This window comes from Cynocephalus volans, chromosome 8 (assembly GCF_027409185.1).
Source record: "Cynocephalus volans isolate mCynVol1 chromosome 8, mCynVol1.pri, whole genome shotgun sequence".
NCBI lineage: Eukaryota > Metazoa > Chordata > Mammalia > Dermoptera > Cynocephalidae > Cynocephalus > Cynocephalus volans.
This window is the reverse complement of record NC_084467.1, coordinates 86,500,922-86,527,422: the sequence shown is the minus strand read 5'-3', so window position 1 is coordinate 86,527,422 and position 26,501 is coordinate 86,500,922.

Below are 26,501 nucleotides of genomic sequence, written 5' to 3'. Positions count from 1 at the left end.
TGTAATCTTTGCCTCTATCTTCACTTGGCTTTATCCTGCCCTGAACCTTTGTGTCCCAATTTATCTCTTCTTATAAAGACTCTAGTCATTGCATTAGGGCCCACCCTAATTCAATATTTCATCTTAACTCTATTTCCACAGGTTGCAGTGGATGTGAATTTGGTGGGGGGCGGGCACAATTACACCTAGTACAACCTCTAACAAGGGTAAAAGAGAGGCAGCATCCCATTTATAAAGGGAATGGTCATCAGTGGTCGATAGGCTTTGGAAGAGCCTAACACTGACCTGAGGAAACCATGCACACCACCTGTGCAAGACCAGCCCTTGGTGAAAACCACCAGAAACCAGAATGAGCAAGAATTTTCTCCATAGCTTAAGAAAATCTCAGCCTTCTCCATCCATCCTCCTTGCCCCTACTGGGTAGTGCTTAGGGAAAGAGATGTCCCAAGGGTCTACATAAACCCCTGGAGCAGAAGAGGAGGTAAGCGGCTGACCAAAACCACCCCCTCCACTTAAACTGTAGAGAGGAGAACTTTAAAATAAATATGGTATTAAGGTTATAAACTAAATTAGACTAAATTTTAATAATTGACAGTGGCTTTAAAAGTTTTGGAATCTTCCCAGAAGTCATGTGGGGACAAAAAACATGAAACTCAACATAGTAAGGTGGAAGACAGTTATTGGAAAATAAAATTCACATCTATACCCCACTATATGGATAGAGGGTCACTCAATCATTGGATAACAGACCTTTGTGAGATGTCTAATTAGGCTGAGATGTCACAGTGAAGGTGTAGCCAAAGGTGTTAACAGAACTCATAGGAATAGAGGAAGATGCTTCAACAAAGTGATCTAGTCCAACATGTCTTTTGGACAGCACCACACCTAAATGTAGTAACAGAGAGAATTTCACACAGAATAAAAATAAGAAAAGTTCTTGTGTTCTGGAAGTCAAAGCAAGCCCCAGAGGACTTGTATTACACTGACCTCTTTCTCTAGGTCTGCCTTTTCCTTGACTTTTTACCATCTACAAAGGAATTTAAGTTTTACACAATAATATTCCCTTTTCTTCCTCAAAGCGTTCTCTTTCACCAATCCAATCATGGTAGTTTCTGGCAGAGACCGTTCATCCTTTTTAAATCACCCAGTGTCACTTTTCAAATAGCTCCCCCACCCCACTGCCAACCAATCACATCCCCCGAAGATACCCACTATATGGAGAGAAGGGTACTAAAAGCAGAACAAGACAACTGAAAATTGAAAATAGAATACTGAACCTGATTAAAATGAGGAAACTTTACTTAGCCATAGTCTCAATCCCCTCTGGTCTTCTGAGTAGGTATTCCAAGCATACTGTTTGAACTGGGGTTCACCATGCGGCACATTTTTAAAAGTCTGCTTTTCCAGTATTAACATGCCAGCTGGAGTTACTTATTTCATTCCAGCTCAGTAGGAATCCAGAGGCTGCACAAAAATACATTAAGGAATATTTATAAGATAGCAAACAGGACCAAATGTATGGGAAAGAATAATACTGTGCATTGCTCATTACAAACATGATTATTTTGTGTATGTAACGGATGTGTTGTTAAAGCACAGTGGGTTGTTTGAAGTTTACAAGTTTGTTATGGATTGATTTATTCATGAAATGCTTTGTTTCTATGACAACTTTATTGGTTTGCCTGTGGTCTAAATACATATAGGCATGGCAGGAATTCCATGGTACAAAACAAATTACACACTCCCCCCTGAATCACTTGCTGCCTTTAGGGAGTGTAGCAAAAGGATTTCCAACCGGGGCAGACATCACCATACACAGAGCCAGCATTAGAGAGATCACATAATAAAGGGGAAAAAGCCTTTTTTAAAAGAACAACTTGAAAGTCTCCAACGGCCTCCAATTCTGTAATATAGGGAAAGATGGAAATGAGCAACAAAATGCCCAATGTAAGATAAGAGAAACACAATCTACCCACAATGCATGAGGTTTTTATTTTTTTAAAAAAATTGATCAAAGACCCATATTTCCTGCTATAAATAATGTCCCTTGAAGAATACCATTAATATTCACAACAGTTGTGTAACTACAAAAGAAACTGAGAATTGTTGTTTAGAGAAAATAGTAATGGGTTTTGGAAGATAAAAGGAAAAGGTGAAGGAGAAAAAAAGGAGAGAGAGAGAAAGATATTTATTGTGGACCAAGGATAATCAAGGAGGGAATGGCCCTTAGTTATCCAGAAAAATGTAAATCAGAAAATCATGCCTGAGGGGACTCAGACCTTGTGAAAGCTAGAAAAGAGAAGGCAGAATCCAAATGATATTCTTCATATTACCCCAGAAATGCATACCCATGTATACATGGAGGGAAAAAATTAAAAGAAAAATATTATTTAGAATAAATTGTTGCTTTTTATAAATGCAAAGAATGTCATGCTATGCAGTGAAAGCAGTCTTAAATATAGTGAAATAGAATTTCGGTGAAAAATATATATGAAGCAAGATACATTTTCCCCAAATGAATATTTTATATTTTTGTGAAAGCTACTTCAGTTTTTATGTTCTTATTTCATTGCTGCAGACACTTGTGTGTATGTGTGCTGGTAAATGTAGAAGATTGATTATAAGGCATATGACTAAACACACAACCATCTCTTGGAATCAGTCTCTCTCTCTCGAGTCCTGCTGAGGGGCTGGATTAGAAAACCATGGGTCCACCATGTGACCCTGCCATCACATCCAGAGTAGATTAAGTCAGAGCTGAACATCTGACCTAGGAGTACCAAACCATTCTTGTGACAGCAACTGATCAGTTTCATTCAATAAATTACATATTCAAAAAGTAATGGGGAGAGGGGTACAAAATGAAAGGTCATGTCAAGTAAGGTTTGGGCAATCATTATCACCAGTGGTGCACCAATGCCATTCTCTACAGAGAAGTAGAAACAAAGGAACAGATCTTCTAGAGAACACAGATCTTATAGGCCACCAAAAAGGTGGGGAGAAATGGAGCAAGTAGATTCCTCGGCCCCTGGTGGCTCTAGTTGCCAAGAGTCTTGGTTACAACTCATTTCTCTGAGGATATCATGCCTTTTCAATAAATTGTTTATATGAGCTAACTTGGCAGAATTTTTCTCCCCTGCAGCTAAAGAGTCTTTATTAAACTATATAATCTTGTCATTTCTAACAATGGTTAACTCATCTTTTCAATTGAAATATGTTGCTTGTGGAAAGCTATATCAACTATTGCCATGGTATAGTTAGAGAGTTCTGGTAACTAACATGAAGAAAAAACCCTGAAGCATGCCCAGACATTATCAGTGCATTGCTTGGATATAATTAGCTGAATGTCTTGGTAGTCCAGTCAGTATAAGCACCAATCAGTGGTAAAATTACAGACCAATATAGGTGGCAGAAATCTCTGTGGCAGCAGTCATGCTGTATACATTTTATATACTACACAGTACATAATAGTCTTCATTTGCTGCATTTGATAGTGTCCATGATAGAGTTTGGACGTGTTGCCTCCCCCCACCCCGAAACTCATGTGGAAATCTGATCCCCAATGTGACAGTGTTGGGAGCTGTTTGAGTCATGGGGGCGGATCCCTCATGAATGGATTAATGCTCTCCCTGGGCGGGAGGCCAGTGAGTGAGATTTCGCTCTGTTAGTTCCCATGAGAGTTGGTAGTTTAAAAAACCCTGGCACCTCCCCTCTCTCTCTCTCTTGCTTCCCCCCATCATGTGATCTGCTTGTACCCACGGCTGCCTGCCACTTTCCTCCATGAGTAGAAGCAGCTTGAGGCCCACACCAGATGCAGCTGGCCCAGAATCTTAAGCCAAACAAACCTCTGTTCTTTATAAATTACCCAGTCTCAGGTATTCTATTATAGCAATCAAAATGGACTAATACAGTCCAGTTCAATGACTTTGGAAGGTGAAATACCTAGAAACCATCTCTTCCTAAAAAATTTATCAGGAACATTTATCAGCACCACACTCTACACAACTGAACTAACAGCCAGCATATATATACTCATAGAGTTTACACAAATTGCACTTGTGTGATTAAATCAAGAATGTGTTCACATACAATATTGAATGTTCCCTATTTTGTCTTTAGGCTTCAGGTGTTTACTGTGATGCCATGAGGAGCTTGCATGCCAGAGCCCCATGAGGTTCCCACCACACAAGCACCACAGTATAATGAGGAAATAACCACTTACATACTGCCACGTTTTTCTTGAATTCAAATCTCTCCCAAATTTGAAAAGAAATCAGTAAATATGTTAATAACTGTATCCCACCAGAATGAGTTTCACAATTTGACTCAAAAACACAGGAAAAGAATAAGTAGATTTTCAGGTGAACTGAATACTGAATTTTTCTTGGGCAAATTAAGGTGCTATGGTCACTTGGTTATTCATGCAGTCTTTTAACAAAGATTTTTTGAAGTCTCACCATGTGAAATACCATCCCCTTCTTGAGGGTTACCTATCATCAGGTAAACCAGACAATGCATAAGTAAATAAACAAATCAAAAGGCTGCTGACAAATGGTATGAGTGCTATGTGGGAAACCAATGTGGTGCTGAGATAGGTAAAAACAGAGAAACGGGAGAGAAATTACTTTGGATAGAACAATTAGGGAGTAATTTTTAAGCTGAGCCCTTAAGAGTAAGAAACATTTAGCCATAGGGGTAAGAAAGTGGAGAAGGGTGGAAACATTCTAAAACAGAGGGAAACAGTGAAAAAAGGTCTTGAGGACTTCATAGCTAACACTATTCTAAGGGCTTTACTTCTGTTAAGTCACTTAACTGAGAGAAGACCAGTGTGGCTGGCACATGGAAAGTTCTTGGTGTATATTTATTGAATAAATGGATTTTTCAAATAATTGCCTACATCCTATAGAATTCTAATTACTTATCCATGTGATGCAAAAGGTAGGATAGGAAAGGGTCCTGGCAGGTGAACACCGAAAAAGATACTCAGATGATACTGATATGCACTCCTGCTAAATAAATACCACTGTTCTAAGTCATGAGTCTATTTTCAAGGTGCAGTTCCTGTAATATATTTTTTTTTTTACTTCATGATCGCAAGATGGAAATTCATCCTGATGAAAGGTCACTGCATTGCACAGCTCCTGATTTGCGCAACCCCACAGACACCATTCATATCATAGTCTTTGTGAATGGTGCCACCCGGAATTCTGTAATGCAGGAGCCCTGCTGATTAAGCTATATTTCCACAGAGGCCACTGGGAAACAAAGTAGATGAGTCTGGCTTAATAATCATGCTTACCTCCAAAGGTAAAAACGAAAAGAGAAGAAAAGTTGAATCTCCTTAGAAGAAGCTCTCCGAGAATCCTTCTGGGAGCACATACCACATGAACATTTTATCTAACACTTTAGTGCCTGAGCCATTTTGCTAATTTGACATGGGAAGCGCTAATAAGATAAAAAGCTCAGGCGTCCTTATCCCATCAGCACTTCCTCTACAGTTTCTCTGACCCACATTCTGACCTGATCTCTCCCCTATTCCCCACGGCTTGTATTGTACTGATTAAAACTTTCATCCTTTTGAAAAGATGTTGGGGGAATTGTCTGGATTTAACTAAAATTTCTAGCTTAAATTACTGTGTGATTTTTAGCTGATCAGAACCCATTTAGCATAGACGGTAGTGGCCAAGTCTGGGGATAGGTGACAGAGCAGAGGGAGAATGTAAACAGAAGGAGCCAGTTAATAGGCAATTAAAGCTTCATCGCTTTCCCCCCACCACAAAGCTCCTTATCTAGACTCACAAGCGCAAGGAAGACAGCCAGCCAGTCGAAACTGCTGCGTTGAAAGCCAGCCGGTTGAAATTTCACTTGGCCATTTCAGAGTTTTCCTTTAGTTTAGTTTTGTGTTTTCTGTTTATTTTTTTCTCAGATTCATCTGTGTTCATTCAGAACTCATATGTTTCAACCTCCTACCCTCATCCCGGAGGGAGCATTTATGGAATTTCTTTTTTATTAGAAACATTTCAATTTCTCTTTATTAGAAACATGCCAGTTTATTTTAAAGGAAAATAATTAAGGGATACAGTTGTATTCATCCCTGTCATTCGAAGTGAAAAATATAATCCCTCCTTGCTCTTCCCCCTGCCAGGGTACATATCCAGGCTTCAGTTATTTCCATTTTTAATTACCACAACCGCCTACTTCCTGGCCTTTGTTTCCCATATTTTCTCCTCCTGGTTCTGTTTAGATTATTACTGCCAAGTCAATTTTCCTTTCACGCTAGGGACCGTGTCGATGTACTCCTTGGATTTGACACAAGCTTCTCTAATATTTATGCTTTAACTTCTGACTCTGTCACCTTCAAAGCTCCTTTCCTTTCCTGGCACCTCGTTTCCTGCCTTTCCCACTCAACTCAGGCACCCAGTCTTTTCTCTACTCCTGTACTCCAATTGGACAGCATTTTTGTAGGGAGGAGGCCAGCCCAACTTTATTCTATTCGTCAAGGGCAGGTCAGTACCACCAGACAAGAGACCCAGTGACCATCTGGCTCGAGTGTTTATTTTACAGAGGAGTAAACCAGGGCCAGGAAGTTCAGGTCGCTGGTCCATGGTCATACTGTTGGTCAGTAGCAGAGGCCAGGGGGGAATCCTGATTCTTGTCCAAGGCTTTTGCACTCCACCATTGGTCCTCAATGTTTCCAAGCATAAGGATCTCTTCTCGATGTTAAAATTTTTGAAAAGAGACTTCTGGTTAAAAATGGTAGCTTCAGGACATTTGTTTATCCTTTTTCCCTAACAAAAATCTGCCTAAAATTATTGTAAAGAATGCAAAGATATAAATCCGTAATAACTCCAGGAGAGATAGAAGCCATCAGTGGATGAGAGAATTTTGCCAAATTCTAGAAAACAGGTTGTGGTTTGAGGAATGATTGCTGATACATCAGGGGCAAAAAAATAATTTAGCCTAGAGCTGGGGTCTCCAAACTTTTTTGATTATAGGCCTTATCATTAAGAATATTTTAAATAAACTCTCTCTTGCTCTCTCTCCATGTATATAAAATTATCTTTTTATTACTAAGCTTTCTAAGCAATAACATGTATTGTTTTCATAAAAAAGAAAGACTATATTAGAAGAAAAGGCAGCATTTTAAAAACTGAGCAGTCTTGTATAATGGAAATTGCATTTTTACTTTTGAGTTACTAAATGCTCAAAAGTTTAGTTTGAATTTTGAAATATTTTAAAATAAATTTCTAATTTATTGATCAAATAGTGCCTACATTCTTGTAAAACACAGTACATATGTATTACACATCCTTTTTTTCAATCTATAGGCACTGTTTGGTGTCTACATGGATGACGAAACACCTTGCAATAACTGCTTAGCTGCAGTGTTTTGGGAACTGCAGCTCCAGACTATTCTTTCAATCTTATAGGAAGTTTAATGACTAACTGTTTGAATCCAGATAAGATTAGAAAACACCAGAACAGTCATATTCTTCTTGGCAAAACATGACACCTCTGCAAAAGACTATTTCTTTGGGGGAACCAATGCCAACTGGAGACTTACTTAGGCTAGAGAATATTTGAGCATTTGAGGAAGAATGAAGAAATGACGGAGCCAGTGAGCAGAGAGGTTGTCCACCTATGGAAAGAGAAGTAGAATCAACTAACAAATTGATGTATTTGAACAATGTAAAAGGCTTGCCAGGTCATATTTAGGGGTTTGGGCTCAAGTGGTGCCAAGTCAGACCTGATTCCTTTAAACAAATAAAATAATGCAAAACATAATTCAAATAATTTACTTTTTACTTTTATTTGCATATATAACATAATTTTAGTTATTTAAGTAATTTCAGAATAACTTTTGCTGAATAACTTAGATTGTTGTCTTCATCCTCCATTTGATTGTGAGAGAGAACAGCAGAGCTTTTCCACCCATGAGTAGCACCATAGGCAGCAATTTTCTCCTGACACTTGGTGAGGCCCAGCCTTTCTCCACACCTAGTGCAGAAGAGACATTTATCCAGCCCTCCAGCTCCAGTTCAGGTTCCCCTGAACTCATGCTTTGAGATTCTTTTATTTTCACTATCTTTGTAAAGATGTTAAGTCTATCTTGATAGCCTTCAAAAAGTAAAAGTCTTAGTTCAAGAATATTGACTAAAATGGCTTGACTCTGTTTCCAAGCCAAATTCAAGAATATTTTTTCAAAAGCAGAATATTTTTCTAAAAGGGAAAAAAATTGTATTCCTTTTTTTCTGAAGCAATTCAGAGTTACTATTACTCTTAACTTCTTTAAAAACATTTTTTTCTCTCTCTGTCTCTGTCACTCTCTCTCCTCTTTCTATCTGAATGTCCATCTGTCTGTCTCTGTCTCTCTCTCACTGTCCTAATTTTGTGGCCCTCAAAATTTTGACATGAGGTATGAGCATGATCATGTTGGAACTTTGAAAATGTTTTTGACAGTGGTGACTTTATCTGTCTTAACCAGTAATCACTTAATGAGCAGATAGTTTTATATAAATAGGTACAGCCAACATCCATGTGTTAGATTTAAAAAATAAATTGCTTACACTCAGACCAATAGGTAAAGAGAGACCATTTGAAGAAACAACCTGGTTAGATAAAGTTAAAGAAGAATAGAATTTTTAGAAAAAACGTTCAACATCACTTAGCATCAGGGAAATGCAAATCAAAACCACATTAAGATATCACCTCACCCCAGTTAGACTGGCCAGTATCAAAAAGACGGAGAATAACAAATGCTGGTGACAATGCAGAGAAAGGGGAATGCTCCTACACTGTGGGTGGGACTGTACATTAGTGCATCCATTATGGAACACAGCATGGAGGTTCCTTAAGCAACTACTGATAGAACTAACATACGATCCAGTAATTTCACTTCTGGGCATATATCCAAAGGAATGGAAATCATCATATTGAAGGGATACCTGCACTCCCACATTCATTGCAAATCTATTGACAATAGCCAAAATATGGAACCAACCTAAATGTGCATCAACGGATGACTGGACAAGGAAAATGTGGCTTATATACACAATGCAATACTACTCTGCCATAAAAAAGAATGAAATTCTGCCATTCACAGCAATATGGATGAGTTTGGAGAAAATTACATTAAGTGAAATAAGCCAGGCACAGGATGGGAAATACTGCATGTCCTCACTCATAAGTGGGAGCTAAAAAAATAAACAAATGAGGAAAAAAAGAAAGATACAACAATCACAATAATTCATTGAACTTGAAAGGGGAGAACAGAATTGAGACTACCAGAGATGGGAAAGAGGGAGACAGAGGGAGGATCAGCAAAACATTGGTAAAGGGCCACAAAAAATGATTACACTGTGTAATGTTGAATATACTAATTGATCTGGAAATAAATAAATAAAATAAAAAATAAATTTTAAAAAAGTATTGTAGCAAAAATTTTCTCCTTGTAAATGTCAATTACTAACAAAGCTGTGTAGTATGGAACACAAGCCATTTGTGGGCACAGCAACGGGTGTTATACTATTAAAATGGTACTGTCTTTCTGCAAAGTGTTGGAAATGCTGTACTATTGTTTTTGGTGAGTCAAGTCTGTAACATACGAGTGTATTACGGGATTTGACCTTATGCAATTGTGGGAGCTGGTTAAGCACTCTCTGTAAGCCTTCTGCCTTTGTGTCTGCTGCTCAGGCTTGAAGTCCACAGGGTGGCAGATAGGAAAAGAAGGTGGACATAATATTTGGATATCAAGAAAAAGGTGGAACCCACAGGCATGATCTGGAGCCCCTCAAAACAGTGTGAAACCATATATCATTTGTTGTTACCTTTGACTTTGGTGACAGAGTGGCCTGCAGAAGCCAAGGCCCTTCATCATAATGCTGTAGCTGTGGTGTAAGAGTTGAAGAAGCTTAATGGGTATCTAGAGGAAGGCTGAACAGTTGCAGGCTCAACCAATGCCTCAACCAAAGAGGTGAATCAGCAGATCAGTGACAATGTGTGTGAGCCACAAAAAAGCTGCTGCTTCCTTTTTGCCTTCCACATCTCACAAGACTCTCTGTGGCTTACCTTAACCAGAAACACTTGAAGAAACACCTGGGAAAGGTAATTCCACCTACCCAAGCTGACACAGTACTAAGCCACCACAGTTTGTATATGAGTCATTCTTGCAATCACCCTTTCTTTTATCCCTACATCCAAGTTCTATCAATTCTACTTCCAAAACATATTTTGAATTTATCTTTTCTTGTCTATTTCCATTTCCACTTTCTAGAAAAATCCACCATTTTCTCTCAACTGGACTTCTGCATTCAGTTTAATTGCTCTGCCCTCATTCACTCTTGAAGGTCTCCAACCATTCTTCTCAAAAGCAGCCAGACAAAGCAGGGCATGCCTCTGCCCTTTTTAAAACCTATCAAATCTTCTCATTACTTACAAAATAAAAGCCAAATTCCATGACAACACAAAGCCCAATAAAATCGTGTCCCGGCCTCATCTCAGGCACTTCTTCTTCACTGTGCTCCAGTCACAATGATTTTCTTTTGCTTCATTCCTTAACCCCTTTAAGCACACTTCTTCTTCAGGCCTTGGCACATACAATTCTATCTATCTGGAATGGTATTTTATCAGATTTCCATTATTCTGGCTACTTTTAATTCTTTGAAAATGCCACATTCTCAGAAAAGTGTTCCCTGAACAGACAATTTAAAATGAGCATCCCTCTCCAATTCCCCAAATGTTTCTTCTCAGGAACTGTGCTTTTGCACTTATAACATTATTATAATTTGTCATTATATAATTATTTATATCCACTTTTTAGATATCTGTCTCTGCCTTTTTCCACTAAACCATACATTTTTATAAGGCCAGGGTCAATAAAGTTTTTGTCTGCCACTATATGTCTAGAGTCTAACTCAGTACCTGGCAGCACGTAGTCAACAGTGTATGTAAAGCACTTGAATGAATGTGGCATTTCTGGATTGAATGAATTGGTACAAACAACCAGCTTAATTTCATAAGCAAGAAAAAAACAAAGAAGACATATATTTACAATTGTAAAAGGAACAGCGGGGACTGTTTCAGAGATTTATATCCACTAAATGATTTTGTTTTATTAAAATGATGGTTTTAAAAAAAATATGTGGAAAGATAGAGAAACTTTATGATATAATGATAAATTAAAAAACAGGGTAAAATATATTAATATGATTATAACCAGTGTGTAAAGAGATACACGGGAAAGCAAGGGAAAGTAAATGCATCAATATGTTAGTATGGCCTTATCAGGATTGCAAGATAATGATTGTCCCTTTCCCTTGTTTTCTAAATTTTCTGTGACAATAAAAAGCAAAAGTAAAAATGTCTAATATTCTTTTAATATTTAAAGGCTTTACTTTTTAAAAGTAGTTTCAGGTTCACAGTAAAATTGAGAGGAAGATACAGAGTTCCCATACAACCCCTGCTCCCACACATGCATAGCCTGCCCACTACCAACCTCCCCCACATTTGTTACAACCAATGAACCTACATTGACACATCATAATCACCTAAAGGCCATAGCTTACATTAGGGTTCACTCTTGGTGTTGTACATTCTATGGCTTTGGACAAATGTATAATGCCATGTATCTATCATTATAGTATCATACAGACACTATATTTTCACTGCCCTGAAATTCTGTTCTCAGCCGATTCACCGCTCCCACGCAAAACCCCACTACTAGAAACCAGTGGTCTTTTTACTGTCTTCATAGTTTTGCCTTTTCCAGAATGTCTATAATTGGAATCATACAATGTGTAACCTTTTAATTTTATCTTCTCTCACTTAGTAATATGCATTCAAGCTTCCTCCATGATTTTTCACGGCTCGATAGCTTCTTTTTAGTACTGAATAATATTGTATTGTACAGATGTACCACAGTTTATCGATTTACCTACTGAAGAACTTCTTGGTTGCTTCCAAAATGTCTCTTGACATTGTCTTTCACAGAGCAGAAGCTTTTAATTTTAATGAAATCCATCTTATCAATTCTTTCTTTTATGGATCATGCCTTTGGTATTGTTTCTAAAAGGTCATCACCCACCCAAGGTCATCTAGGTTTCTCCTGTGTTATCTTCTAGGTGTTCTATAGTTTTGTGTTATACATTTAGGTATATAATCCACTATTTTGAGTTAATTTTTGTGTAAGGTATAAGGTCTGTGTGTACATTCTTTTTTTTTTGCATTCGATGTCCAATCATTCCAGCACTACTTGTTGAAAACACTATCTTTACTCCTTTGGCAAAGATCAGTTAATTATATTTATGTGGGTCTATTTCTGGTCCCTTTTTTCTGTTCCATTGATCTATTTGTCTGTTTTTTTTAATCAGTACAACACTTCCTTGATTACTGAAGCTTTTCAATTGTTTTAAAGCTGGTAGTGTCAGTCCTCCAACTTTGTTCTTCAATATTGTGCTAGCTATTCTGGGCCTTTTGCATCTCCATATAAACTTTAGAATCAGTTTGTTGATATCCATGGAATAACTTGCTGAGGTTTTGATTGGAGGTTCCTTGTATCTATAGATCAGTTTGGAAAGAACTGACATCTTGACAATATTGGATCTTCTTTTCTACAAACATGGGCTATCTGTCTAATTATGTAGTTCTTCTTTGACTTCATTCATCACAGTTTAGTAGTTTTCCTCATATAAATCTTATATATATTTTATTAAATTTATATCTTAGTATTTCAATTCTGGGTGTTCTAATGTAAACGGTATTCTGGTTTTAATTTCAAATTCCACTTGTTCATTGTTGGTAAATAGGAAAGCAATTGAATTTTGTATACTAACTTTGTATCCTGCAAACTTGTTATTACTGTTTATTAGTTCCAGGAGTTTTTTGTCAATCATGATCATGTCATCTGTGAACAAAAACAGTTATATTTCTCTCTCCACACTCTGTATCTTTTATTTCCTTTTCTTGTTGCATTATCTAGGACATCCTGTATGATGTTTAAAAGGAGTGATGAGAGGGGACATCCTTGCCTTGTTCCTGATCTGAGTGGAAAAACTTCTAGTTTCTTACCATTAAGTATGAGGTTACATGTACGGTGTTTTTTAATCCAGCTGAGAAAGTTCCCCTCCATTACTAGTTTGTTGAGAGTTTTTTATCATGAATGAGGGCTGAATGTTTCAAATGTCTTTTCTGCATCTATTGATATGATTGTGTGAGTGTTCGTTTTTAACCTTTTGATATGATGCCCGATATTTTATGTTATCAATTTACAGAATAGTTTCACAAATATTATTTATAACTAATGCTCCTTTATTTTAAATAAGATTGCCCATGCTTTCATGAAATTTCCATTTTACAACTAGGAAACTGAAGAGCACAGAAATTGTTAGCTGCCAAAGTCTTGCAATGGCAGTGGTAGAGTTGGCACTCTAAACAAGCCAGACTTTAATGATTGTAGCTCCAATTTTTATGATTGTAGTTTCTATTTTTCCTACAGCCTTTTAGATAGTACTAGGGCAGAAGAACACTGCAAGCCATAGCCTGGTATAGGAGCAGCAATTAAGGTGCCATCTCCCACCTCCACACTGGACAAGAAACTGCTCATCTACTGTGACAACCTTTCTGAGCTCAAAGATAACTTCAGAATCCTTCCTAACACAGAACTTCAGCAGTCACTACTGTTGTCATACACATTGACTATTGAGAATTCAAGCCCACATAAAAGAGAAGAAAAGCAGTGCAATTGCATGGAGGGCTATGACTGAGGATAAAAATATGGTCAAATGTGTTGGAATGAAAACAAGTAAACCTGGTGACCAAGAGATTTATGAAACAATCTTTTGGGCTCTGGATGATGGGAATAATAACAAAGCAGTATTAAAATACTGAAACATAATAATCAAGATATATTAAGGAATTGCCAAAATATTAGTGATTATAAACTATGTACAGTAGGAAATATATGAAATATCTTTCATACATGTTAAAGTAGAGACAGAGGTTGAAAATCAATGATAAGAAAAATAAGAGCTATAGAATATGGTGAAGTTCAGGAAATGGGAGTTTATGTGGTAATCTGGGGAGCTTTTATATAGAGATACTAGAACTTGAGACAGACCCTAAAAGAGGAGCATTATTCAAAGACAAAATAAAATGTTCTAGGTGAAGACAGTGGCAGGTACTACGGTGTAGTGTGATTTCTACCCTATAAAGAGATTCTTTGAATAAGGGATAGAACTCCAGATCCTACGATCATAGGATTTAAGACTGAGGAGGAATTTCATGTGCTATAATCATTATTATTGGTTCCATCCTCTCATATTTTGAATAAGTTTGACTATCAGAGGGATTATATTGTTTGACAATGATTACATAGCCAGTTAGAAACCAAGTAAATAATATAATCCAGTTTTCTTAACTCCCACTCTAATGCTTTTTTCACTCTTGTACATGACTTTCACATTTAGTTGGACATGAAGAATGGTGGAAGAAGAGGGAGCAAAGTTAGGAGCCACATTACTTAAGCAGATAAGGTGTTTGGATTTTTTTCTTTAGGTAATGGAGAACCATTGAAAATTTTAGAGCACCACAGTGATATGATGAAAATTTTATGTTAGAAAGATTAATCTGAAAGTAATGTACTGGGCATTAAGAATCAGAGAGAACACCTTGGAGGTTTTTCAGCTGTCCAGGTCTGAAATGGTAAGGGCCTTAATGAGAGTGGTAGTTGTAAACATGGGGAAAAGAAGAGATACACTACAAGGAATGCCTCTACAAGACATGGTAATTCGTTGGATATCAGAAGTTATCAGAAAGGAAAATTTGAATTTAAACCAGAGCATATGCATACATATATCATATACTAGTGTGTGTGTGTATATATATATATATATATGATATATGATATATATAAGAAAACAGGTCAAAAGTAGTAAGGGTCTACTTGGGTATGAGCAGTCGGGAAAAGGGTACATTTGTTTGTGACATGTTTTGTTTGGGGTAAATCTGTGACACTCAAATGTAAACACCCTCAGATACTAAGAAATGCTGGCTATGTTAAAAGAATAACAAGGTTGAAGATAGATTTGAGATTAAATGAGATCTCTAAAGCAAAATCTAGGAAGACATTATTAGTGGACCATATAAAACACTTTGGGGACAAACTTACATTGAAAGAGCATGGGGGCTCCTAAGTAAAAAAAAGGACGAATGCTATAAAATATTTGGGAGCTCGAAAAATTTTTATTTGTTTTTTGGCCCCTTCCTGGGATAGAAAAACTATATTATCTTGAGGTAAAACTACAACATTCAATGGCTCTGCTCTTCATACAGACATTCTACAATTCCAAATGTCTCTTCCATCTGTCACAAAAATGGGTGGAATATACTGAACCATCTTAGAGATTTGAGGGCATTTATATAAAAAGCACTTGGGCAAACAGCAATTTTTATCACAGTAGAAGCATATGTAAAATTGTATAGTATTCTGTGAGGCTCACAGAATTTTTCTTTATAGTAAGTTCACTAGATCAGTAGTCACAATATGAAAGAAGCAAAGGCGTGTCTGACTCATATTTATGGTAAAGGACATAAATGCTCTATTGCATTTTCATCCAGAGGAATGCAAAGAGTTGGCAGTGAGAAAAGGAAAAGACCACGCAAAGCTGTTTCCAGCCTGAGAATTTGGGGACTGAGGAGGGAAAACTAAGTCATGGATTGCCTTTCTTCGAGGGGTTGAGATGGAGGGAGCTGCAAGGTCAGCACATTGACTCAGGGCAGACAGGACCCTGACACGGGGAGACCCATCCAGTCTCTCTCTTTGCTTTGCCAGATGACAGCGTAGCTGATAGACTTCTATATCTTTCCCTAAATCTAGAGTTTCTACTCAAATCTTTTACCAGCATTGAATTCACCTTAGAATTCTAGGGTAATACAAATCAATACATATGAGGAGAAAAGAGAAAAAAATAAATATTTTATTTCTGGTGTATACTTCTTCTTGATCCATATTTGGTAGTTTATAAATTTACATATTACTTCTGCCAGTTTTGTTTAATTCCTCTCGCATTTCAAAAACATTTCTTATGGAGCTTTTTTTTTTCAAATTAACTTAGAAAATTTGACCCACTTTTAAGTTAAGTTTTCGTTTTATTTTTCCCTGGAAACTAAAATTAGATGTTTGGATTTCTTTTTAATAAACACAAACATTCAGGAGTGTGGTTTGTGCATGAACAACAACTTCTGTTTTGTAGTTGGCATTTTTCCCTTTTCTGATGAATCATATTTGAACAGCTGAATTTAGAAACACTTTACTAGAAACATTGCCAATCTTAATATTACATTTTTAATATTTTTTAAAACTACTGATTTAAAATAGTAGAAAGAAAAAAGTCATGATGACTAAAAATGACACAGGTGAAATTCTGGAATCGCCTCACTTTTCTCTTAAGCAGTCAGCAAAATGACAGTCGGGTGATAGAGAAGGCTCATTCACATTTGATAAGCTCTACATCTTAAAAAATGTTATAATGCATTTCCATTTATTTCAGATGGAATGATACCTATCCAGTAGGTGTTCAACCTTGTAGAATAAAAGGAAGGGAGAAGGGAATCAATATCTATTACATTTTTTAAAGTGGAAATATACAGATTGAGTTTTCCCTTTAAAGACATGAAACTCAAAAGATTAAAATGGAAGCTTTGTCAGGTGTAAACCCTACAATGAAATGTTTTGCTCTATGCCAAATCTAATGTGCTGCCAAATTCACTTATCTGTGTTAGCAACTGTATGTTTTTAAGGAAAAACAAAAACAAAAACTCCTTTTAAATACTTTCTTCTATTCATTCATTTGTCCTTAAAATGAGACCATGAGGATTGATGAGTGATGGGCAGCTCTGTGACAAACTAGAAATCTGAGATTTCCACTTGTGTCTCATTATGTACCCAAAGCACCACATCCTGCCACGTAGCCACACAGCCACAATTGGCCATAGCACAGGCACACTGCTGAGCTCTGATATGGTAGCAGGTGGCTGCTAGCTGAAACCAAGGGCTGAAATCATCTTGACAATTGTGCCTGGACCCTGTGCCTACAAATATGAGACAGCGATTGTGTACGTGGGGTGTGAAAAGGTATTTCTGGGCTCAAATTCACTTTTGCAATCGGTGTAGTATATGTATATATAAGCATGAGTGTCTGCAGGCCTTGTTTTGATACACACACACGTATATTTAAACTTAAGAAAAGGTTTTACACATTATTTGTCTTTGGTTTACAGTATCAGTTTGGTTTCTAAAACTGGGCTGCTGTCTGTGTCAGTTGTTTTTCCAATTTATAGCAACAGTAATAGAACGAGCTTTCAGATTCTCACACAGGGAGGGTCTCCCAAATCAGGAGCCTCAAGTCCAGGAACTTTTTGTGCTGCCTGTAAAATGTAGACCTAGTGTTTCAGCAACTGTGGAGCTGTCATCAGCAAGAAAGGAAGGCCTAGAAGGAAAAAGAATGAATATTCATACAACAAATGCCGCCTAGAGAAGCTGGGAAAATAACTGATAAACCAATATATTTGGCTGAGGTAGTATACATGATTGAAAGAAAAAGACATTAAAATATGGATGGGTGGAAGGCATTTCAGGAGGAACTAGTCACCAGATGGTAAGTAATTATAAAGCTCTCGTTCTTTGTATATATAACTTAGAAAAATGGTCAGAGTAAAATGATCTCTGAGAGAGGTAGATTTCTTAGGGACTCCTCAAATAAAGAGTAAGTTTACATTGATGCCAAACAAAAGATTAAGCAGCACATTTTTTTTATCTAAGTTACCAAATTCTTTAAAAATTAGGAAATAGAAAGAGCTATTTCTATGAAAATGTCAGCCGCACGTATTGTTTATGGAGTGAAATAGCACAATACAAAAGAGACATAAACCAAGACTTTACCCAGTGATTTCAGAAGCTTGTTTCCCACAGAGTTTTGGCCCAAGGCATTTTAAAATTAACTGACTGGGTCAAGGGAAAGGTAGCTTTATAGCCTGCACTGGCTAAAACTGATCATAAACATGTCGGCGATGGCTTAATAAACTTTCACTCAAAGCCACTAGGCCAAGTAACTAGATTGTGAAGGTTACATTATACTTGGGCCTAGAGTTCACAAGCAAGTAACATACTGTGGACTTTATTCCCCAGAGAGTTTAATCTCAACTCTAGGTCCATAAGAATTTGAGAAGAGTGTGCATTATAGGCTTCCAGGTTCATATTATGCCAGTTTGAGGCAATCAAGTCACAGTCAAAGATGGCAAATTTACTTCTGAAAATGATAATAGTGAATAGCATTGCTACATTAATTATTTAATATATAGCCCAAGCTACTATGCATGCAGTCTAAGTTCAGAGGGTATAGCATGCCCCTACCACTCAACCTTGTCACGTTTTCAGAAAAAGGCACTATTTATTTCTAGAAGAGTGTCATGTGCTAATACACAGGAGATAAGTACCTGTGGTGGTGTGCACATTTTTTCACGGGTGAAGACAGTCTGGAGGAAGGAAAGGAGTTTGGGATCTTGCCACTGCTGCCTATTCTTTCCCTACACAGGCTGGCCAAGAGTAGGGCCTGGACTCTAGTACCTGGAGTCAAGAAAATTTAGCTCTGTTCAGTTTCTGTATTCTGGAGACCCTCCCAGTGGTTGGTTGAGAGCACCTTCTAGTAGTAATTACTACCAGGATCGTGCAATTGCCTGCTGCTCCCGTGCCTTTGGTGCCTAGGGTTGCATAGAGCCTTGATGTCCCTGGATTATTTGGCTGTGGTAACTAAACTAATATCCATTACATTTCTTTGGTCATCTAACACCTCCTGTGAGGCCTCTACTATTTGGTAATTAAACCAATCCATGCAAGAATAGAAACCTGGTGTTGGCTCCTTTTCTCATCTGGCATTTGCTTCTGGTCCTTGTAGTAATTCCAGCATCAATGTGATGCTGAAATCTGCCATCTACCTGAATTCTAACTATCGTGCCCTGCCCTCCCTCCTCAGGTTAGGCTCCTATGGAGAACAACTATAACTTGTAATTTATAAATTGGCCTTGGTATTGGCCTTGGCCCTGATGACTTGGACTGCTGGTGTCTAGAAAGGTCTATCTATCTGTTCAAAGTATCTTTTAAATTCTTAATGAGACAATTATCAACTTTCTGTATCCACTCACTTGGAACTCTCAAAACATTTTGGAGTCAGAGTCAGCCCAGCTATACCAAATTGAAAGTCAGTAGAACTGGGTTTTGATCCTAACCCTGCTACCAACTGTGTAGCCTAAAGCAAGTTTTATAAAATTCTTAGGCTTCAATTTCCTCATCCACATAGCACTAAATTCCCACTGAGGTTCCTCCACATTTCCAAAGTTCTTTGATTTTGTGATTACGTACCAAAGGTTAAGAAGAGCCATAAGAACCAAGCCATTAGAAAAGGTTTATTTATGTAGATGCTCCTCAGAGGTGAATGGAAACACCATAGGAGGTTTCCTTTGAGTGTGTACAGCTGAATAAATCCAAGCATGACCTGAAATTTTTAGAAACATGATTACAGACAATACTGTCCTTTGTAGGTGAAGATAGTGCTACTGACAGTGATTGCTATGTCTGTGGATATAAAACTGGAAACATCTAAATGTTTTAGAAAATCCTATTCAAATACACAGAAAAGGTAACCTAATTTGCAGAGCTTATGACTGAAGGAAACTTTTGCTAACAGAATGATAGAAACCTCTATTACTGACCATCAAGTAAATCTGTCTGAAACTATTATTTGCAATTGCCTGAAGTTACCACATTTTCGAAAATAGTTTTTCAATGTGTCCCAAAGTGATTTTAAAATATATTTTATTAATCTTGTTATTTATGGTATTATCACTATTAGTATTCAACTGTCTTGCTTTTGGTCATCAATAATTTTAATTCGAACTAAGCCAAAGGTTTAAGTTTAAGTAAAGAAGAGAGTAGAAATGCTTGAAATATTCCAGCTTCACAAATACCACTGAACAAAGCATTCTATAATATTTTTGGAGTAATTTAGAAAATTATTATAGTTGAAGTGTTGAGTTTACAGCTGCCATAGAATTAGCAACAATTCTTCCATTTTCATAGATCCAAAAACATTGAAATCCGTAGCAAAGGCATATCCATCAGTTAAGCCCCACTAACACATTTAATCTTCCTATCAACTGTCATTTAGCAATGAGATAACTGAGTTTCTGATAGATTAAGGAATTTGCTCCAAATCACACAGCTAACAATGCCAGAGTTTTTGTTATAGTGAAGTCTACCTAATCCAAAGTCTCAATTACAACCAGCCTGTAATTTTGTCATTCATTCTTTCACATATTCATTTATAGAAATGAATTGAATTATAGGGATGAAATTTAATTATATAATTGAATAACTGAATTATAGGAATGAATTATATACAATTGAATTATAGGAATGGAACTACACTGGATTATGAGAATATGAAGATCAGCAGGACATAATCTCTACCCTTTAGGAGATCACAGCCTAGAGGGGGAGACATTTGGGAAAACAATCTTCACCACAATGTGGTGAGTGCTGTAAAAGAAGGCAGCACAGCAACCAGGGGAGCACCTACCTCAGATAGGGGGATGCAGACTTAGCTAAGTCTTCAAAGGCGGAGAAAATGGAAAAACAGAAAAAGAGCATGGAGGTGTGGAGGACTTACAGAGCATGGTGCTTGTAATCAGTTTGGTGTAAGAAGAGCATAGGGCACAGACTGGGAAAATGATTGGAAGAGATAAGCTAAAGCCAAATCACAAAGTAGATCTACACATTGGTGATATCTTTGGATCTTATTTTGAAGGCAATGATGAGGTACTGGTGGATTTTTATCAGTTATAACAGTATGGAAAGTAGTTTTCAGAAGAAAGAAAGTGAAAACAAGATCAATTAAGAGCTTATAGAAGTAAGTCAGTTAATTAAATAATTAGACCCTGAAGTCAGAAAGTGGCAATGAAGGTCTAAGATCACAGGGTAAGAGAGTGGATGGATATTAAGAGTTTGCAATGCCCAGGATTTGGATACTGAGTGGATATTGATGGAGGAACGGAGGAGATAGAAGAGAGATATTTATGAACATTTTCAGGTTTCTAATCAAGTGAGGTAGAGCCTAAGTAGACAAGCAGATTGGAGGTGGTGGTAGCATTTTCCATTGTGAACAAGTTAATTTTGAGATACTTGTGAGACCCCAAAGAGATCTAAATATCTACAGGCATAGGAAAAAAATCTATTAAGAATTTAAATGTTACACTTTTGCATAAATATAGTTATAAGAATCATTGCTATATAGGTGTAAAAGAAGTAGATAACAATCCAGACAGAACTTATTAATGAGAAATGAGCCATATACACAGTCCTGGTAATAGAAATACATGTTTGTTGGAGAAAAGTGGGTTGTTAAAGGAGAAAGAGAACTATTGACAAGAGCAGACCTGCCACTAACATTTGCAGGGCCCAGGACAAGAGTACAAAATGGGTCTGTTTAAAACCCCACCCCCTTCTCTTGCCATCCCTAGCTCCACCCTGCTGTTTGTTCATGTGTGTGGATAGTGAACACCCTAGCTGGCAAACCCAAGATCCATCACAGCCTCTCCCCTGCAAATGCCACTCTGTGCCACTGTATGGGTCTAGGGGATGTGTATTCTGGTAGCACAGTCCCTTGGGGAGGCCAGTTTAGTCCTAGAAGGAGGCTCACAGATATTTGGGCAAAGAAACATGGTGGCCCGGGTACCCAGAGCATATTCTCAGTGTAGGGATAAAACTCCAAATAGGTGTGTCCCTTTGGTCCCGAGACTCCTCACCTTTTGAGAGGGACACATCAAAGCGAGACCAAAAGAGGATCCTTTAATGCACAAAGGCAAGTCACAGTCACCAGCATCACCACCACCTAGCCCCAGAGCACTGCTGCCACAGCCACCCTATTCCCCACACAGCAGTCCATCCCACTCCCCACCAACGAAGACAAGGGCAAGGTGCCCCAAATAACCTGATCTAAGGCTAGTATGGGCAGAACATGCAGGATAAAAGATAAGAAATTTTTTACAGAACCAAGCAAAGTGAAGGTTTCAAGATATTCTTGTAAATTGCTACAGAGATGCCAAGTAAAAGATAAGGGTTAAAAAGTGTTCATTAAGTAAATGGATATTTGATAATATTAAGAACAAAACAGGAGAAAGGTGGGGCAAGGTGGTAGACTAGAGGTTCTCAGGGCACATTTCTCCCACAGAAAAGGACCAAAACAACAAACAGCCAGCCAAATATTGACAGGAATCGGTGGAATAAGTGGAAGAGTGGTGCGATTGCTATGGAGCATGAAAACCTAGGATGGTAGCATAGAGAGGAGCGAGAGGCACAGGGCCTCAGCCACCACACCTCCAAACACCAGGATTGGTGCAGCTCCTTTGGTAGGAAAAGCCTGGAGTCAAGTGTAGGGAGCTCCATAGTAAACATAGTACATTTCTCCAGAACACTAGCACAAATGGTGCACTCCCTACCCCCTACTCTTGGGACCCAAGCCAATGCAGGACTGTGTCATCTTGAAATTGGAGCTGTTACAGGAGTGCACCCTGCCCTGGAGCCTGCAGCCATGGTGGTTTCCTAGACTTAAGGCCCTCCCTTCCACCCAGTATGCTCATGAGAGAGGCTATAATGTCCTGATCCCTGCATGAAGCCTTAGTTCATAGTAGCTGCGACTCTTTTCTGCAGTCTGGGAAGCCAACCCTAGTCCTGCTGTCCTGATGCACCCCCACATCTCTAGCCAGATACCAGACAGGCAGACCCTACTCAGTTGGACCACATGACATTCCTCCCCCTACCCCCTACCCTGCCATATGACTTACTTAGGTGCACCTGAGCCCATAAGCCAGAAAATCAGCTCACGGGTTTCTAACCTAACAAATATGCCCTTGGGCCAGTGGAAATAAAGTGCATCCACCCCACCCAGAGAAGTGATCAGATGGCTCCATCCTGAATGGTCCCACCTAGCAGCCTTGCCAACAGTCCCAGAAGCAGCTACATCAGACCCTTCACTGCAGGACTGCCTAGTGGCCCTGCCCACTGCCCAAAGGCAGCAGGGTAGGCCACTTCACTACAGGCTTGCCTTGGAGTCCCACTTACCACCCAGAAGCATCTGGACAGGTCATTTCACTGCAGGCCTGACTACTGGCCCCACCCACCACTCAGTAAGTGTGGCTATACAGGGCCCCACCTAGTAGCCTTGCCCATTTCCTGAGAAGAGGCTGAGCAGTTCTGCCTTTGGCAGCCCAGCTCCTGAACTGCAGAGGAAAGCAGGACATTGCAGTCCCCAGCATCACTACCACCTGGCACCAGAGCACTGCTGCCACTGCAACTCTATTCCCTACACAGCAGTCCATCCCATTCCCCACCAGTACCCAGCCTGGGCACCACAAGCTCCATCTAATCCAGATCCAGGTGTTCCTGCATTTTATCAAGAAAGAGGAAAAAGGAAATAGGAAGAAGCAAGGATCCAGGAGGAGCCTCTGCCTGCAGAAAAGAAGAAAGAGAAACCCCACCTAAGGTCATCCATTCAAGCTGAGAAGCTTCAGTACACCCCAGTGCACCAATCAGCATCACACAATACTACCAGGGGTGCCAGCAAGTCGACCCAAGGTTAACTACCTCAGCTAAAGAGCAACGGGGAACCCAGGCACTTCTCCTAAGAACACAAGATCTCACCTACATCCTCAATGACTCAACACTGTGTCACTCACTTCAGCAAGGAACCACTGAATGCCCCAGTGCCTAGGCCATGGAGGCACTCACAGACGATTCCAATGGTTGAATATAGTCAAAGTAACCACATGGAGACTATATTACTGCATCTACCTAAAACAAAAACTAAAACACCATACCCAACAGTCAATGTAAAATAACTCTTCAGGAGGGAGTCTCTCTCCTCAAAAGCCACTGCAGAATAACAGAAGAAGCAACTTCCCTGCCAGATGACCAGACACTAAAGTATGGATGTTAGAAATATGAAAAGATAAGAAAATATGACACCACAAAAGTAGTACAATAATTCTCAAACAATAAGATATTTTGAAATGACTGAAAAGGAATTCTGAGCAACAATTTTAAGGAAACTGAATGACTCATATAGAAGACACAGTGAAATAAGAACAACTATCCAGGATATGAAAGAGGAAACTTACAAAGAGATACCTTAAAAAGAATGTAGCAGAACTCCTGAAACTAAATGATTCATTTAATGAAATAAAAATACAATCAAGAACTTAATCAGCAGGATAGAGCAACTGGAAGGAACAATTTCTGATCTTGAAATAACCCAGGTGGACAAAAAAAGAAATAAAGAAATAAAATATTTTTTTAAATGCAGAAAATATATGAGAGCTATCAGACAACCTTAAGCACACAAACATCAAAATCATGGGCATTCCAGAAAGGGAGAAGAAAGGGAAAGGCATTGAAAAATCTATTCAATAAAGTAATAGAAAACTTCCCAAGTATTGGGAGAGATATGAACTTTCAGATCCAAGAGGCTCAAAGATCTCCAATCAGATTCAATCCCAAAAGTTCTCTCTGAGACACATTGTAGTAAAACTATCAAAAGTCAATGACAAAAAAAGAATCCTAAAAACAGCAAGAGAAAAATATCAAGTCACCCATAAAGGAGACACCATCAGACTAACAGCAGACTTCTCAACCTTAGAGGCTAGAAGAGAATGGGATGATATATTCAAAGTACTAAGAGAAAAAAACTACTAACCAATAATACTATACCCAGCAGACCTATCTTTCAAAAATGAAGGAGAAATAGTTTATTTCCCAGACAAACAAAACTACAGGAGTCCACCACCACATGACCAGTCCTATGAGAAATTCTCAAGGCAGTCATTTATTTAAAATCTAAAAACTGATAATCACCACCATGGATACACAAGAAAGCACAAAACCCATTGGTAAAGCAGAAATGCAAAGGAGAAAGAGAAATAACCTATATCTTACCATGTCAAAACACTAACAAATACCAAAGACAAACAATAAAAGGGAAAGAAAGGAACAAAAGACTTTTGAAACAATGATATAAAAATCAATAAAATGACAGGAGTAAGATATTACCTTTCAATAAACACAATAATTGTGAATGGATTTAACTCCCCTCTCAAAAGACATAGGCTAGCTTAAAGGGTTAAAAAACTAGACCTACTTACATACTGCCTACAAGAAACTAAAGACTCACACAGAATAATAGTGAAGGGATGGAAAAAGACATACCACACAAATGGAAACCAAAAATGAGGAGGAGCATCTATTCTTATATCAGATCAAATACACTGTAAACCAAAAACTATAAAAAGAAGAAGGTTAATGTATAATGATAAATGGATCTATCCAGCAAGAGGATGTAACAATCATAAATATATATGCACCTATCATCGGAGTATCTGGATATACAAAGCAAACACTTTCAGACCAAGTGGAAAGACATACCCCAATATAATAGTAGCTGGGGACATCAACACCCCTCTCTCAACATTGGACAGATCATCTAGGCAACAAATCAACAAAGAAACACAGGATTTAAGCAACACTTTAGACCAATTGCACTTGGCAGACATCTGCAGAACATTTCATCCAATAACTACAGTATACATTCTTTTCATCAGCACATGGAACATTCTCCAGGATAGACCATATGTTATGTCACAAATCAAGTCTCTACAAATTTTTAAAAATTGAAATTATTTCAAGTATCTTTTCAGGACACAATGGTTTAAAACTATAAATCAACAATAAGCAAAACTTTGTAGCTATAGAAATGCATAGAAATTAAACTACATGCTACTGAACGATCTATGGGTCTAAGAAGAAATTAAATAGGTAATCAAAAAAATACTTGAAACTAATGAAAATAAAGACACATTATATCAAAACCTATGGGATACATCAAAAGCAGTACTAAAAGGGAAGTCTATTGTAATAAATGCTTACATCAAAAGAATAAAAAGACTCCAAATTAAAAACCCAAATTGCACCTCAAAGAACTAGAAAAATCCAATCCCAAATTGAGTTGACAGAAAGAAATAATTAAGATCAAAGAAGAACTAAATGAAAGAGACAAAAAAAGATACAAAAGGATAAAAAAGATCAATGAAACAAAAAGTTAGTTTTTTGAGAAGATGAAATAGACAAACCATTACCTAGACTAACTAAGAAAAGAGAAAAAACTCAAATAACAAAAATCAGAAATGAAAAGGAGAGATAAAAACTGATAAGATGAGAAAATAAAGAGTTATTAGAGACTATTATGAACAACTATAAGCCAACAAATTTGAAAATCTGAAGGAAATGGATAAATTTCTGAACATATACAAACTACAAACACCCAACTGAGAAGAAAGAGAAAACTTGATCAGACCAAAAACAAGCAAAGAGACTGAAGCAGTAATCAGGAGTCTCCCCAAAAGGA